This window comes from Gallus gallus, chromosome 1, assembly GCF_016699485.2.
Source record: "Gallus gallus isolate bGalGal1 chromosome 1, bGalGal1.mat.broiler.GRCg7b, whole genome shotgun sequence".
NCBI classification, from domain to species: domain Eukaryota; kingdom Metazoa; phylum Chordata; class Aves; order Galliformes; family Phasianidae; genus Gallus; species Gallus gallus.
In genome coordinates, this window is record NC_052532.1 from 50,777,367 (window position 1) to 50,791,745 (window position 14,379).

Genomic DNA, 14,379 nt, shown 5'->3' on the forward strand with positions numbered 1-14,379 from the left:
TGGATTTCATTCCCGGCGGCGGGCAGCTTGGAGGCGCACGTCCCCGTTGGCTCCATTGGGTTGGCATCGCACTGCTCAGTGCCTGTGAGGTTGGGGTCGGGACAGGTAGATCCCTGCCCGCAGCTCTGTGCCTCGGGTGCTCTTTTCTCTCCCTTTCCACCAACACCCAGCACCACTTCCTCGCAGGAGGTGAAGCGGCGGCCCAAGGCGATGAACAACAGCCAAACTTAGAAGCATGACTTAATTTCATCAAGCTGTCCTCGCCTGCTCTGCGGTCCTGAAAGCAGAATCATGTCATTCCCCCGGGCTCTTTAACCCCTTCGTGGGTGTCCTGAGCACCGTGCCTTCGTTGGTCTCCGGCTCTCCCACCTTGTTTTCTTTCCCCTCTCAAACCCCATCAGGACTTTACCCATTGGATGTTACAAGCTCCTGCAGGGAGCGAGCTGTGCACCCCTTCGTCATCTCCATCCAAAATGGGAATTCCCACTGTGGGACTTTGGCACTCCCGCTCCAACCTGGCAGCGTCATGCATGGAGTCACCCAGCAAAGCCCCCGGGGGAGCTGGGGATGGGGGCAGAGCCACAGTGTGGGGCCTCTCAGGTTGTGTATGGGCTCAGCCCCCAGCCCTCGAGTCTTAAGGCGCTTCGCTTTCCTCTTCCAAAATGTTTCCTTCAGTTTGTAAAGATGGTGAGGCTTTATTTTATTTTAATTTTTTTTTTGCTTTTTTTTTTAAACGTAAGATTAATTTATATTCAGTACTGTATTTAAAGTTGTAAAAAAAAATGAAAAAAAAAAAAAAAAGAAAACAGAAAGCAAACCAAACCTCTCAAAGGACATTTTCTTTTGTGAGCTGAAGGAAATTCAGCAGAAGCACACACAGCTCGTGGTCGGGCACAGCGGGATTCCCAGCACCTCCTGTTTCATTTTCAGAACGCTTACAGCCAGGCTGCAGCACAGAGCAAGAGCTGCAGGGAAAGTCCTGCTCGCTCCCAAGAGGGCAGCTCGGCATGCACCTGCCCACAGCATCTTTGCCAGCTCATGGGCTTCTCTAAAATGAGTCAGGCCTCGGGGATTTCTTATCGAGGGTCCCCTTCTCGTTAGCAGCTCCGCTCGGAGGCACAGGCAGAATTTCCCTGCGCTTTCATCGCAGCGCCGGATTCCTCTGCTTTGAAGGAGCTGGGACGGTGTTTATGCTCTTCAAAGCTGTGCAAACATTCAGCCAGGTCCTCCCTTAGTCACACCGTCTAGACGCTGTCAGTCCTTCCCTTCTTCAGAAGGGCTGCTGCCTTTCCTGTTCCCCCGAGCAAGGGAGTGTTGCGCAGTCAGTGGGTGCAAGGCTGGAAAAGTTGCTTGCTGAGTTTGAGTTTGAGTTTGGGTTTGGGTTTGAGTTTGGGTTTCAGTTTGGGTTTGAGTTTCAGTTTGGGTTCAGGTTTTAGTTTGAGTTTAGGTTTTAGGTTTAGGTTTGGGAGAAGCATGCCCTCCTTCCAGGCAGGTGGCATCTCGAAGCCACACTTGGGGCCCCCATCGTGACACCAAACCTACACAGGACAGGACGTGGCAGGGAGATGGGACACAACTCATGGGACACCAAGGCAAGGCAGGACGTGGTGGGGAGAGGGGATGCATCCCATAGTGGCCCCACTGTGCTGTCCGTGCACAAGAACCCGGTGGGTCCTGGGGGCGGAGTAGCTGCCTGTGCCAAGCAGCGTGCACAGAGGGAGGAAAATATGAAGAATTAAAATCTACTTAGGAAAAAAGAGCCCACAAAGCTCTTCTCAAAGCGGTGCAGCTGTTCACAGCTCGCCTTCACACAGCCTGTGACCAAGCAGAGCCGCGTCCCCCCGAGCCATAATCTGCTGTGACCAAGCAAACATGTTGCAGACCTGGGAATTTCCCCTCTTAAAAGGCATCAGGAAGGAGCCAAATAGCCTCGGCTGCTTCCAGCTTTCATCTTGGGATTAGCAGAACAAGGAACCCCTGGGCCCCAAAATCCAAGTGGGCTGCCACGGTTTTGGGAGCAGAATGGACTTGGAAAACACAGCCCCTTGGAATTACCAACTCAGCCAAAGGAACTGTTTGCAAACAATTAAGCAGTGACCCAAAAGTAGGGAGCAGGGAGGTTTGTGGCTTGACAGTCAATGTCGAAATGTTTGCTGTGATTTTTTCTGCAGGCACTGCAAAAGCCAAGAGGCAGCACACTCAGTTTGGGGATGCCGAGCTGCTTGGGAAACTCCCAGGTTCCCAAATCTGCTGACCTTCAGCCAATGCAGTCACTGAACCGCAGCTCCATGCCCCAAAAGCCTAGCTCACAGGGTTCTGCTGCAGAAGTGAAGAGGAGGAGAGGTGCTCAAGGCCAGATTAGATGCGGCCCTGGGCAACCTGATCCATTGCCTGATTTAGTGGTTGGCAGTCCTGCTCACAGCAGGAGATTGGAAATGGATGATCTCTGAGGTTCCTTTCAACCCACACCATTCTATGACTCTGCGATGCTCCATGCCTGGGGTCAGAGCAGAGCACGATGATGGATGAACTGCTGCGTGCATCCCTCGGGTGGAGGCTGCAGGGGGACCTGTGCCTTTAAAGCCTGCAGAGGTGTTATTTCGGCGGAAAAAGTGTCTCATGGCCGTGATGGAAATTGTTTGTATCTGACTGATTGACTAAAGAGAGAGAAAGAGAGAAAAGACCTTCCTTCCCTGCAATGGATTTAGGAATTTTTTCCGCTAATCAAGAAGAAAAACAGAAATCATGTGCTGGGGGGCCGGGAGGAAAAGGAGGCCTCCCTGGTGTCCCATAAACCTGGGGGCTGTGAACAACACGTGGTGATGGGAGCACAGCTGGCCCTGGAAAATGTGAGGCAGCCGAGAAGCATGGTACAGGGGCAGCAGCCCTGGGGCTGTGCGGGGACATGGCAGCATGGCTTTGACCAGACCAAATCTGTGCTCCCAAAGGATGCACAAACCCAGATGAGGTCCCCAAAGGGCAGTATCATAGATCTCTGCCATAATGTTTCTCCCAAGGGAGGGATGAACCTCATCAGAACACCTCTCAACTTTGTTATGGGCTCATCGTCTACCTGCTGCAGCTCTCGTCAGCGGGGCTGAACCTGGAGCTGAGTCCTGACACTGGGGTTTGGCATGGATGATGCTCCTCCCCTGGCTGCTGTGAACAGCCCCGTAACCAAATAAAGCATTTTCTCAGCACAGCCACCTCCAAGTGCATTAAATGAAACAGAAAGGAGCAGCTGAACAGGATCTGCACTTTTCCCCTATGATACGCATTTTCCCTTTTCCATGGATAGTTCCACCAGCTGAGCTGCGACCTATTGTTGCGCTTCTTTATTTACTTAAGTTTCAAAGCCTGTGGCCGAGAAGGAGCCACCAGAAGGCGTGCTCTAGTCATGGGCATCCACATTCCATTACCAGAGCTGCAACAGCTCCCATCCATCCATGGGCCTGCAAATGAATGTAGGGTGTTGGCGAGGAGTTGCAAGAAACAGCTACACTGAGCTTGCAGTGGAGCAGGGGAGTGCAGTGAAGCTCAAGTAGGGTGGGAATTGCTTTTGGGGGACTTTTTCTTCTACTCATTTCTACCCTTCGCCCAGAGATCCCCCTTGATTGCCAGGAAGCCCAATGTGGGCAAGCATTTTGCCACCTGGCTTATGCACGCACCAGTCGAGGAAACAATTCTGCAACTAAAGGAGGAAATCTCCATCCCAGCTATTTCCAACCTCTATTGTTTGTTCCCCTGCTCATGCATTACACAGCGCAGCGAGCAGAGCGGTGAGATTGCAACACTGTGCATGTGCTTTCAAACATTTAATTTTAGCCTTGCAAGAAGGATTTGTGGTATCGAGAAAGCCCAGTTCTAAGGAAAGAGGAAACCTGTGATTCTGACACTTGACTTTGACCAAAAAAGGAAGCAACTCATGTTGGTGACCTAATGGCTTTAGTCATCTGCGCTGCAATGCTCGGGGACACAGTGGGTGCCCAGAGGGTTTTTCCCACCCCAAGGGCCTGTGGCAAGGCTGGAGTGCTTCTGCACCCAGAGCTTCATGCTTTGGGCTCTGGGGAGCCTGGGACCTGCCCACCTCACAAGAACAGCATCACTAGGGCTCCGTCAAGAGCTTTCCTAGTACTGGGGCACATCTCTGCTTCCTCAAAGGCAAAAGCGTGCTTGGTGTCCTTTTCCGGATATTATTATGTATATTTTTTTGAAATCTTGCAGATATAACAGTCTTTCAATTCCTCAAAACCTGGTTTCTCCATGTGACCAGAGATGTCGTCTCCTTTCCTGCCTGTCCCTTCCCCTTCCAACAGTACATGTGTACAATGGGTGGCTAAAGCCAGGGCAGCTCCTTCTCCTTTTGAACAGCCCACAGGGTACGATGTGTGCATTTCACTGAGAAAGCCACCAAACCCCAGCATGGCATGGAAGGGGAGAGCCCAGCACCTCGCTTTGACTGTGAGGGAAGACCACTGTAGTGTAGTTTCAGCCCTGTTTCATTTATTGAATGAAGGGGGGAAAAAAGCAAACAAAGAAAGAAGGGGAAGAGGAAGATGCTTATTGAGTGCTAAATACTATACAAAATGAATCAGAGAGCTTGCCCAGACATGGCGCATTCTACCCCTATTGCCCCAAGAAGAGCTGCGCAGTGGTGAGGAGAGCAAATATTTCTCACCCTGTGAAACCCATGAACGCTGTATCCGTGCACTGAGCCCCTGCTATGTCTCCATGCAAGCAACCCTTGGCTAAGGGCACGACATAGAGACCTGGCAGGTCCCTGCAGCCCTATGCACTCCCATATGGGGCCATGCTGTGTGGACTTGAGGGCTCCTGGAGAAGCAGAGAGCACAGGAGAAGACCTGAAGGCTAGCCCTGTGGGTGCCTATGTGCTTGGCACTCAGGTGAGGCTGCACCTCAGGTACTGTGATCAGCTCTGGCCCCTCACTACAAGAAAGACATTGAGATACTGGAGCATGTCTAGAGGAGGGCAGCAGAGCTGTGAGGGGTCTGGACCACAAGTCTGATGGGGAGCAGCTGAGGGAAGTGGGGTTGTTCAGGCTGGAGAAGAGGAGCTCAGGGGAGTCCTTATCACCCTCTACAATGACCTGAAAGGAGGTTGTGGTGAGGTGGGGGTCGGCCTCTTCTCCCAGGTAACAGTGATAGGATGAGAGGAAATGGCCTCAAGTTGCACCAGGGGAGGTTCAGGTTGGATATGAGGAAACACTTATTCTCCAAAAGAGTGGTCCTGCAGTGGCACAGGCTGCCAGGGAGGTGGTGGAGTCACCGTCCCTGGAGGTGTTCCAGAGCCGTGTGGATGTGGCACTGAGAACACGGTCAGTGTTGGGGGCATGGTGGGGATGGGCTGGCAGCTGGACCAGGTGATCTTAGTGATCTTTCCAACCTTAACAATTCTATGACATGGAGGTTGGTGCCTGGTCCTCAACACCAGGCTATTCTGCAGCTCTCCCATTCCCGGACAAAGCAGGAATGCCAGGAATGTGAAATCCCGGCACGCCACCCCCATGCCCCCCCCTCCACCCCGTGTCCCTGTCCTGTCGCAAGAACAGGATATTCGCCCAAGCAACATCCACTCACACACAGTTCGCTATCAGGAAAAAACACTCAGTCAGCGTCTGGAGGGGCTGATGGGCCGACAGGGCTTCTGTATGGGGAGCAGGAGTGGGAGCTGCACAGGAGCTTCAGCACGTGGGGGCTGCAGTCAGGCATCAGAGTAGACAGGAGAATCCAAAATGTGGGGATTTAACTCCATGCTGGTGCTGTCTGACTTCAGGTAAAATGGGCTGGGGGCTTCTTTGTGGGTGCCCCCAGCCGCATGGACGCGTCCCACTGGCAGTGCAGGCTCCATAAATCTGTCCTGTCCCAGGTAAACAGGATCTGGTCGTGCTGCCTGACCTTGTTTACCTCCCCAAAAGAATCTGGCTGGAATTTTCTTTTCTTTTTTTTTTTTTTTTTTTTTTTTTAATATATTTTTTTTCTTTCCTCAGGGCCGGTGAGTCACCCAGCAGAAATGCATACAGCCTTTCCACACTGACTCACACCGCTGCCCGCCGCTCCCCTCTGCCCCACGCCACTGGGCCAGGAGAAAACCCCACATCCCCCTGGTATAACCCACGCACCGGTGGCCGTGTGCTAACAGTGGCATCGGTGGTGACGGTGGCAGGTGGGAAGTGCTGCCAAGCACTTTGAGCAGCCCCCGTGCCAAAACACAGGAAGTGCGCTGAGCAATCACCCCGCGCATTGTCAGCTCCAAAAACACCAAAGCAAAACAAAACAAAACAAAATAATTAAAAAAAAAAAAAAAAAAAAGAAGAAGAAGAAGAATAGGTCTAAGTAGAACAATTGCCCAGGAGAAAAGAGAAAAAAATAAAAATAAAAAATTAAGAAAAAAACCAGAGGCCAAGGGGCCTGGCCTGGCGCCAAGACCCTTGTTTTCGCTTCCCAACACAATGCATGTTAAATAATACTTCCTTCTCGCAACACGGCCCTCTTGGGCCGCCCCTGTTTGTCGCGGGGTCCGAGCTTAGGGTAAATGGCCCCAGGGCAGCTGCTCTGCTCTGCCCCCGCTGCCCCTGCCTGCTCCCACTGCTGCTGAGAAGGAGAGAGGGCACCTGGTGGTTCTCGGTGCCCTCCCAGCCTCTGCCACCCGTTGGCAGACTGGGGCTGAAATGACCTGTGGGGTGGGAGCTCCCCAAGGTCAACCACGCAGCCATCCCAAGTTATCCCCACGTAGCCGTGCCCAAGTTTAGGAGCCATCCATAGGGGCTGATCGCAGCAGTCATATAGAATACACTGACTTACTGCCAGGTTAAATAAAACAGAATTAAATATATATATATGCATAATTCATAGGATGAATGGTTTCATGGCTTCCAGCCTGGGATAAGGGGAAAAACAATTCCTTGGCTCACCAGCGTTCAGGTCCCACTTGGCTTGGGCTCAGCTTTTTTCTCATGGGGATTTCTCTTCCAAACGATAGTGCTGCTGGCCCCCACACCGTTTAGATGTCTGCGTTGCGGAGGAATCCAAGGAAAACCAGTTTTGTTTATTTTAGCTTCTTTCCTGAAATATTTAGCATCTGAGGCACCACGCCTCTTGTTTGTTGGCAGCGTCAATCAACAGCCATCTCGGTTTCTACCTCTCTTCTTTTTCTGCCTCCATCTCCATCTCTACCTTTTTGTCATAGGATTATTGGGATTTTTCATTAAGTATCAGGTGCAAGAAATGCTGGGTTTGATTCCTATCCCCCCCCATCCCCGGAGTCTTTATACACGAAATGGTATTGCTTCAGCTGTACATGTGCTACCAGATTTCTGCTTCAGTTTGCTGGGAGAGACAGACCCAGCCTTTAGGATGTGCCCAAACCATCCATGTCTGGTGGTAACTGTGGTCACAAAAAGTGGGCCAACAGCAGGGTTCGTCTGACAGCAGACACCTAAACACTGGCTCTGAAGTCTCACCCAGCCGTCTCAGCTCCCTCCGTAGTCAACAGAGATGGGCACCTCCACGAAGCAACTCAGCTTAATTTCTGGAGGGCTGGGATGGATCATGCTGTGGCAGCACTCAATGCTCCCCTTTGTCTAGAGCAGGAGACAAAGGCTGCAGGTGTTTGACTGCCTAATTTTCAGCCAGCTCAGTTGAAGGTGCTTAATTTTCAGCTGGCAAACAGTAGGCACAGTGAATCCCACCTTGGGAGAACAATGTGCCAGTGCACGACAGGCAGCGGCAGGTCCCAGAACAGGGCTCCCACCTTGATTTTATTGAACAGCTGCAGTCACTGCCCACATTCGATCATGAGAACCACTGCCTCGGCAAAACACAGATTGCTCAACCTACAGAGCAAGCCTTGTCCTCCAGAAGTGTTGTCAAAGAAAATGTTCTATGGGGACCATGAAGCACGCCAGAGAGAGGAGCTGAGGCTAACGGCTTGCTTCTTTGAGCATGGGGCTTTCCCTGGATCTGGCACAGCACTTGTTCCTATCAGCTGCCAAGCCTTTGACAATTCGCCCTCTTCTGATAACATGAGAGAAAAGTGGTAGCCAGACCCAAACACTGAGCCCAAATCACCACGTGCATCCCCTCCAGCCCGGCGCTACCTGTTTGGCCATTTCAGCCCCTGTGTTCTGTCGGTGGCTGAGCAACGCTGCTGACAGCTCACCCTCCTAAAGGCGAGAGTACAGTGGAAAGTTTATTCAGCCCAATGTTTGTTGTTTGGCCTCCTCTGCGGAGGGAGCAGGTGCTGAAGGGTGTTTGGTTAGCTGGTTAAACAAATTGCAGCGTTCCTGCCAGCTCCTGCAAGCTCAATGGGCAGCAAGCAGCAATTCAGATGTTTCTCTCTGTGCCGGTTTGAGGCATGAGGGGTTGCTCTGGTCATTGCTTTACAACAGCCACATGTTCGTTGCTGAGATGGCCCTAGAAAAGGATGCACAGCCAGGGTATAGGAAGGTGAATATTCACATTAGGATAGTCCAGGTTGTCGCAGTGGGTAGTCCAGGTTGACTCAGCGCTGCTCTTTCAAACTCTTATTAATGGTCATCACAGCTCCAGCTTGGAATCCAGTGCAGACAAGTGGTAGCGTGGCTGTTGCCTGCTGAAAGCCATATCAACATCACACCAAGCCACTAGACTGGACTATCTTTGAGGTGACCATCAGGTTGAATTTTAAGAATAATTTCTGGTGATGCTGCAGTGCCACAGGCTGCCCAGAGAGGTGGTGGAGTCACCATCCCTGGAGGTGTTTCAGAGCCGTGTGGATGTGGCACTGAGGGATGTGGTTAGTGGGCATGGTGGGGTTGGGCTGACTGTTAGACTACGTGATCTTAGAGATCTCTTCCAATTTTAACAATTCTATGATTGTATGATCAAAACAATCCCTTGCCATGGCAACTTGTCACATGGACTGTGCTATTTTGACCTGGAAAATCCATTCATATCTGTTAGTTCCCAGGTTCGTGCTCATGTGGGGGCAGCTCTGCTTTCTGCAGTGACAATGTCTATCACGATCCCATTTTACTTATGGGGCAGGCACACACCTATGAGGTGTGATGAAATCTTGTAGATCTGATCTGTGTCACAGACTGTGGGAAGCAGCAGTGGTGGTATCAACAATGGCCAAACAACACAAAGTCCTGGGAACAATTTGGAAAGGGGAGTCGAGATGCCATCCCATTTGCTTGGAATCTTCCAGCTCTCTCCTTTCACACTTCATTTATTTAAATATTTATCATACAGAATACTTCTGTTGGTTGGATACTTGGCATCAATTCCTAGGTGGGATGACCGGTGCCTGTTCACAATCTGAAATCTCTTAGGGGCTTCTAATTAGTTGTTTGACCACATCTTGCCAAGAACTATCATCTTCCCACCAGGTTCTGCAAGCAGATAGTGCTGCAGCCATCAGCTGGGCTGCACAGACAGATTTCCTTGGCAACAAATCTCACTATGTTGCAGTTTCAGGCACTTCCTAAGCAAACTTTCTGAAATACATCCGAAGTCTGTATAATTTCGGAAGGGAAGCATAACTGCCTACCAAGAAAAATGAGAACACGCACTCCATTTTAAGCCCATGACAGAAAGTAGTCGCGGAATCACGCGGCCGCGAAGCTCCCGTCACCCGCTGGCCAGCCCTTGCCTCCAGCCCTGCTCAGCAGTGTGCAGAAATAGCTGTGGGCAGAAATGTGCCCAGACAAAAGCTGGGGAGGTTTCTGATGTCAGCCGGGCACCAGACACGGCTGCTGAGCCTGTGTCCCATCGTGATACCCATAGCCCGTCCTGACGCCCTGTTCCCCAGACACGTACTTTTGTCTTTGGAGTGGAGATGTACCGGGATGCAGAGGGAGAAGTGGAGAGATGGATTTGATCTCTCATCTTGTGGTGAAATACAGTGATAAACTCCCCCCCCCCCCCCACCCCCCCCCCCTCCCAAAGAAAGCTTTTTTTTTTTAGTTAAAAAAAGCGTTTGGCTGAATCACCAGACCAGCTGCTTCCTACATAAATAAGAGGCACGCACGGTGTGCAGAAAGGAATAGTTGACATTCCTAATCAATTAGATAAGGGGAAAAAAAAAACCAGTTCATTTTCCTGTTCAAAATCAAATTATCATGGTTACTTCAGATTTCAAGGGCATTTATCTCCCGGCCTCAGACAGTGAAGGGGAGAGGGAGGGCACAGGTGCTGGGCTGGGGCAGGACCCAGCTGCACAGCCCCGGCCAGGACAGGAGCAGCCGTGGTGTTTGCCTTGGTAGAGCCAGGGTACGTGCTCTTACCAGGCCTGCGTTAGCTGGCAGTGCCCCAGGGAGAGCCTTAAAGCTCTTCTGCCAAATGCCGCGAGGGAAGCGCTCTGAGATCCTGCCTATGCGTTGCCTGGCTTTGGAAACCTGGATAAACATTTAGCCAAGGGCATGCCAAGGGAAGCGAGGTGAGGAGGAAAGCGGCTCCCACGGCCGTAGGAGAATGGAGTCACTTTCCCTTCCCGGGTTCGGCTCCGGGTGTTTGGGGGGAGGAGGCACCCTCACAAAAAGTAGGGCGTCTCCTGCCAAAACCGGAGCCAAGCGTCGGCCCCATGGGGCAGATGCGGCATGAGGCGGCATCTTCAGGTCGCTCCTTGCACATCACAACGCCTCGGGCTTCAAGATCTCCCGAGAATTCGGCGATAAAACACGCAGCTGAGGAGAGGAGAGCCTGCACAGCCCTGCTCCGAGCCTCGGGAGACTGCGCCCGCCCTAAATCCCAGCCTGCAGTGCCACCTAACGAGCATCTTGCTGAGACGTGAAAAGCAGGCGTTGGCTGCAAGGCTCAGGGCGCTCCCTCTGCCTCTCAGCCACCTCCCGCGAAGGATCTCTTTCCATTAAGGAGGTCGCTAGCCCGTTCTGCTCTACCCTGGCAGCTCTGAGGAGGATAGGGAACCCACGGTGGATGGAAGGTTTATGGCCGAAGAGTATCCAGGAGGGAGAAATCACTATGGCCTGGTGATCTGGATGCTTAGCAGGGGTTGGGAGATGTGAGAATGCGAGATGCGAGAATGGGGGACGTGAGCTGCTCTTCATGTAATATGTCCTCTAAAAAGAGAAGGTTTTAGGACTGGGTGCTCTACGGTGCAGATGGACTGCAGGAATGCTGCTGCCGTGAGAAGCTTATATGTCCAGGTGCATTTCCATAAAACAACAAAATTCAAATTCATTGAAACAATGAAACTCAGTTGAAATCACAAATATATGCATTTAAAGAAACCCACAAAAGTGAGCAAACAAGGAAAATGACAAAGCACCTATTTTCCCTTGCCCATCCATGCTTCAGTCCTAGGGTTTGGAGCACTGAAAATCCTAGTAGAGCTTCCTGAGAAGGGAGCAATCAGCACTGTGTACTTTGTGTACCACAGCAGTGCACTTCTGCTTTGACACAGAAGCATTCAGCGCTCAGAGCAGCCTAGGGAGAAGGAACACCATTCTCTAGCAAAGTGTTTATCTTGGAAGGTGTCAGCACCTTCACAAGGACCCGTTTACGTATTCTGCATGAATCAGTCACTGGACAACACGTGCATGCAGCCAGGGATTGGGACCAAGACCAGGACATGGATCTCTAAAAAAATAGCTGTGAGGTTGGCCTGCGTCATACAGTTCCCTGGTCCAGTGAGCTTTGAATGTGGCTTGCATCAAGAAGGACACAGTCAGCAGGTGACTGTGTGCCCCTTACTCTGAAGACAGACAATAACAAGTCCCTGAAGATGGGATTTCATAGTCCCAAAGACAGAAAAGGGACGGGACCTTGATGTCTAGCTCTACTGGGTGTGCGCTGTAACTGCTGAGCTACAGTTTAACAGATAAGAAAACAACAGATCCTCTTTGAGCGGCATGTTCAAAGGCAAATAGTAGCTGCTACTTCTGGCACTGACCCTGTCCTAGGAACTAGCTGAGCTCTTTGAGGAAGTCCAGGAAGAAACACCTAAGAATGTTTTCCAGTTGCACCCAGGTGTGAGCCAACATGCAGGAAAGCTGAGTGGCCCACCGAGGTGCCATCTTACCTGTTGAGAGGACCACAGCCTGGGGTTTAGTGCTTGCTATCCCATTTATATGTCACTCCTGGCACCTCAGAGCTGCACTCAAGGCATGGCCACAGTGGAGGGGAAATGCTGAGTGCTCTGATCTAGCGCTGAAAGGATGAAGCAGAAAGTTGTTATGTGCAGCTCATAGAATCAAGGCAGAACAGCACCTTGTGCTGGGGCTCTGGCTTGTTGGCCATCTGATTCTGGGAAATCCCTGAGCTGTGAGAGGATCAGAGCAAGGCACATACAGCAAAAGTGCAGCGTTAAACACGTCATTTGCTGGTGGCTGATGCGAGACTCTGGGTAAACCAAGGGGCTGCCAATTGGCAGCAGAGGGCAGCTGCATTCTTTCCACAGGCTTTAAGCAAACCTATAGCATTGAAAGCACTGATCAATACAGGCATTCCCATTCCCATAGGGTAGCTTTTCTGGAGTCTAACTGCTGACGTTCAGCACGCCCTGCATTTGTCAAGCCAGCTCAGCTCTGACTGGGCTGGACTCAGAGACCAGTACAGCACTGACTTTGTCCTTTTGCTGCCCTTTATTTTCGCGATGCGTTATGAGGCTGCCTACCAAAAGCACAACCTGCGTATAAAACAGACCAAGCAGTGTGACGACTGCCATCTACCGATAATTAAACACACAGCAGAGCAGAGCAATAGGCCGGTTTACCAGTCAAGCCAGCGATACATCGCAAACGGCACTGGCAGCACGACTCCCATGGCTGCCAGCTCCCGTGGAGTTACAGAATCATGGCGGCATCCTGCTCCTGCTGCAGTGTTGTTTCTTGGAGCTCTGTCAAGCAGCATTCACAGAATCATAGGATGGGCTGGGTTGAAAAGGACCACAATGATCATCGAGTTTCAACCCCCCTGCTATGTGCAGGGTCGCCAACCAGCAGACCAGGCTGCCCAGAGCCACATCCAGCCTGGCCTTGAATGCCTCCAGGGATGGGGCATCCACAGCCTCCTTGGGCAACCTGTTCCAGTGCATCACCACCCTGTGTGTGAAAAACTTCCTCCTAATATCTAACCTAAATCTCCCCTGTCTCAGTTTAAAACCATTCCCCCTTGTCCTACCACTGTCCAGTCCTTCTGGGATGTGCTGGGCTGTTTTGAAGCTGTGCTAACCCTTGCTGCACTCTTCTGAAAAAAAAAAATGCGATAAAATTAAAAACCCTCGGCAGAATTAGGCTTTATAGAATCTAAATGACCGTTAACAAATTTCTAGTGTTAATGTAAGTGCCTGTATCTACTGCAAGCCCAGCCGTTTAATCAAACCAGTAGCAATTAAAATGGTAATTCCTCTGTACGAGATTCTGCTTGCAGTTTTTACTCATGTAAAACCCTTTGAAGTTAATTGGAATTTTAATTAAAGGCTCCTGGATCTGGGTCTCTGGATTTGCACTAAGGAAGGTTCAATATTTGCTTTGGTTTTCAGTGCACTGAGTTCCCTTCTATGTGTTAGTGTGACTGTACAATTAGTCACAGCAACTCCAGTGAAGGCTTTGGTAATCTAGTTCCTGATATACTTTAAAAAGGTCTCTTATCACGGGGTGGCTTTTAAAGGTTGCAAGATCTGAAAGACTGGGCTGCTGAAGTTGTTTGTCTTCATTATTTTTGGTCCCTTTAAATAACACTCACTGAGCAGTCATTCATGACCTGGGACAGGGCGGGAGGATTCTTGCTTTCCAGCTCACGTGAAGAGCGTGGTACAACTGATGGGAATATTGCTCATACCCCATGTGGAGCAATTGTCGGCATGAGGCGAAGAGTGGGAAAAGCAGGAGGGATGAAGGGAATGATTACATAGAGATCTGCCTGACAGCACCAAGGATGAGGATTCCTGCTGTACACCTCTGCTTACGACGCGGGTTACTTCGTTTGGAGAACGCCTTCAGTACTTGTTCTTTCGTATTGAAAACATATACGTAGCGCTTCAGTTTAAGGCAGCACAAATATAATTTGTATTTGTGTTGTATCTGTAATATAAGGATTAAAAGCGGTCGCAACCCTGAGAAACGCACTGGGGTTTGGCTACGGTTTTTCCGAAGCTCTTCACTTGGAGATGCTGAGTAGGCTGCGTCTGTGCAGGTACACGGCCAGAAGCCCGTTTCAGGCTGCTGTTACCCAAATTCAGGGCTGCCATGTAAACGAATGAGGGGAGCGGGCAGCGCGGGGGCGGCTGTGAGGGGGGCCGGGGCGGGAGGCGGGAGCGGCCCCTCCGGCGGTTCCCGCCCAGCGCGAGGCCCCGCCCCCCCGCGCGCGCCGAAGGAAAACGTTGCGCAGGTTCTAAAGCGGGGCGGGGGGAGGGGGCGT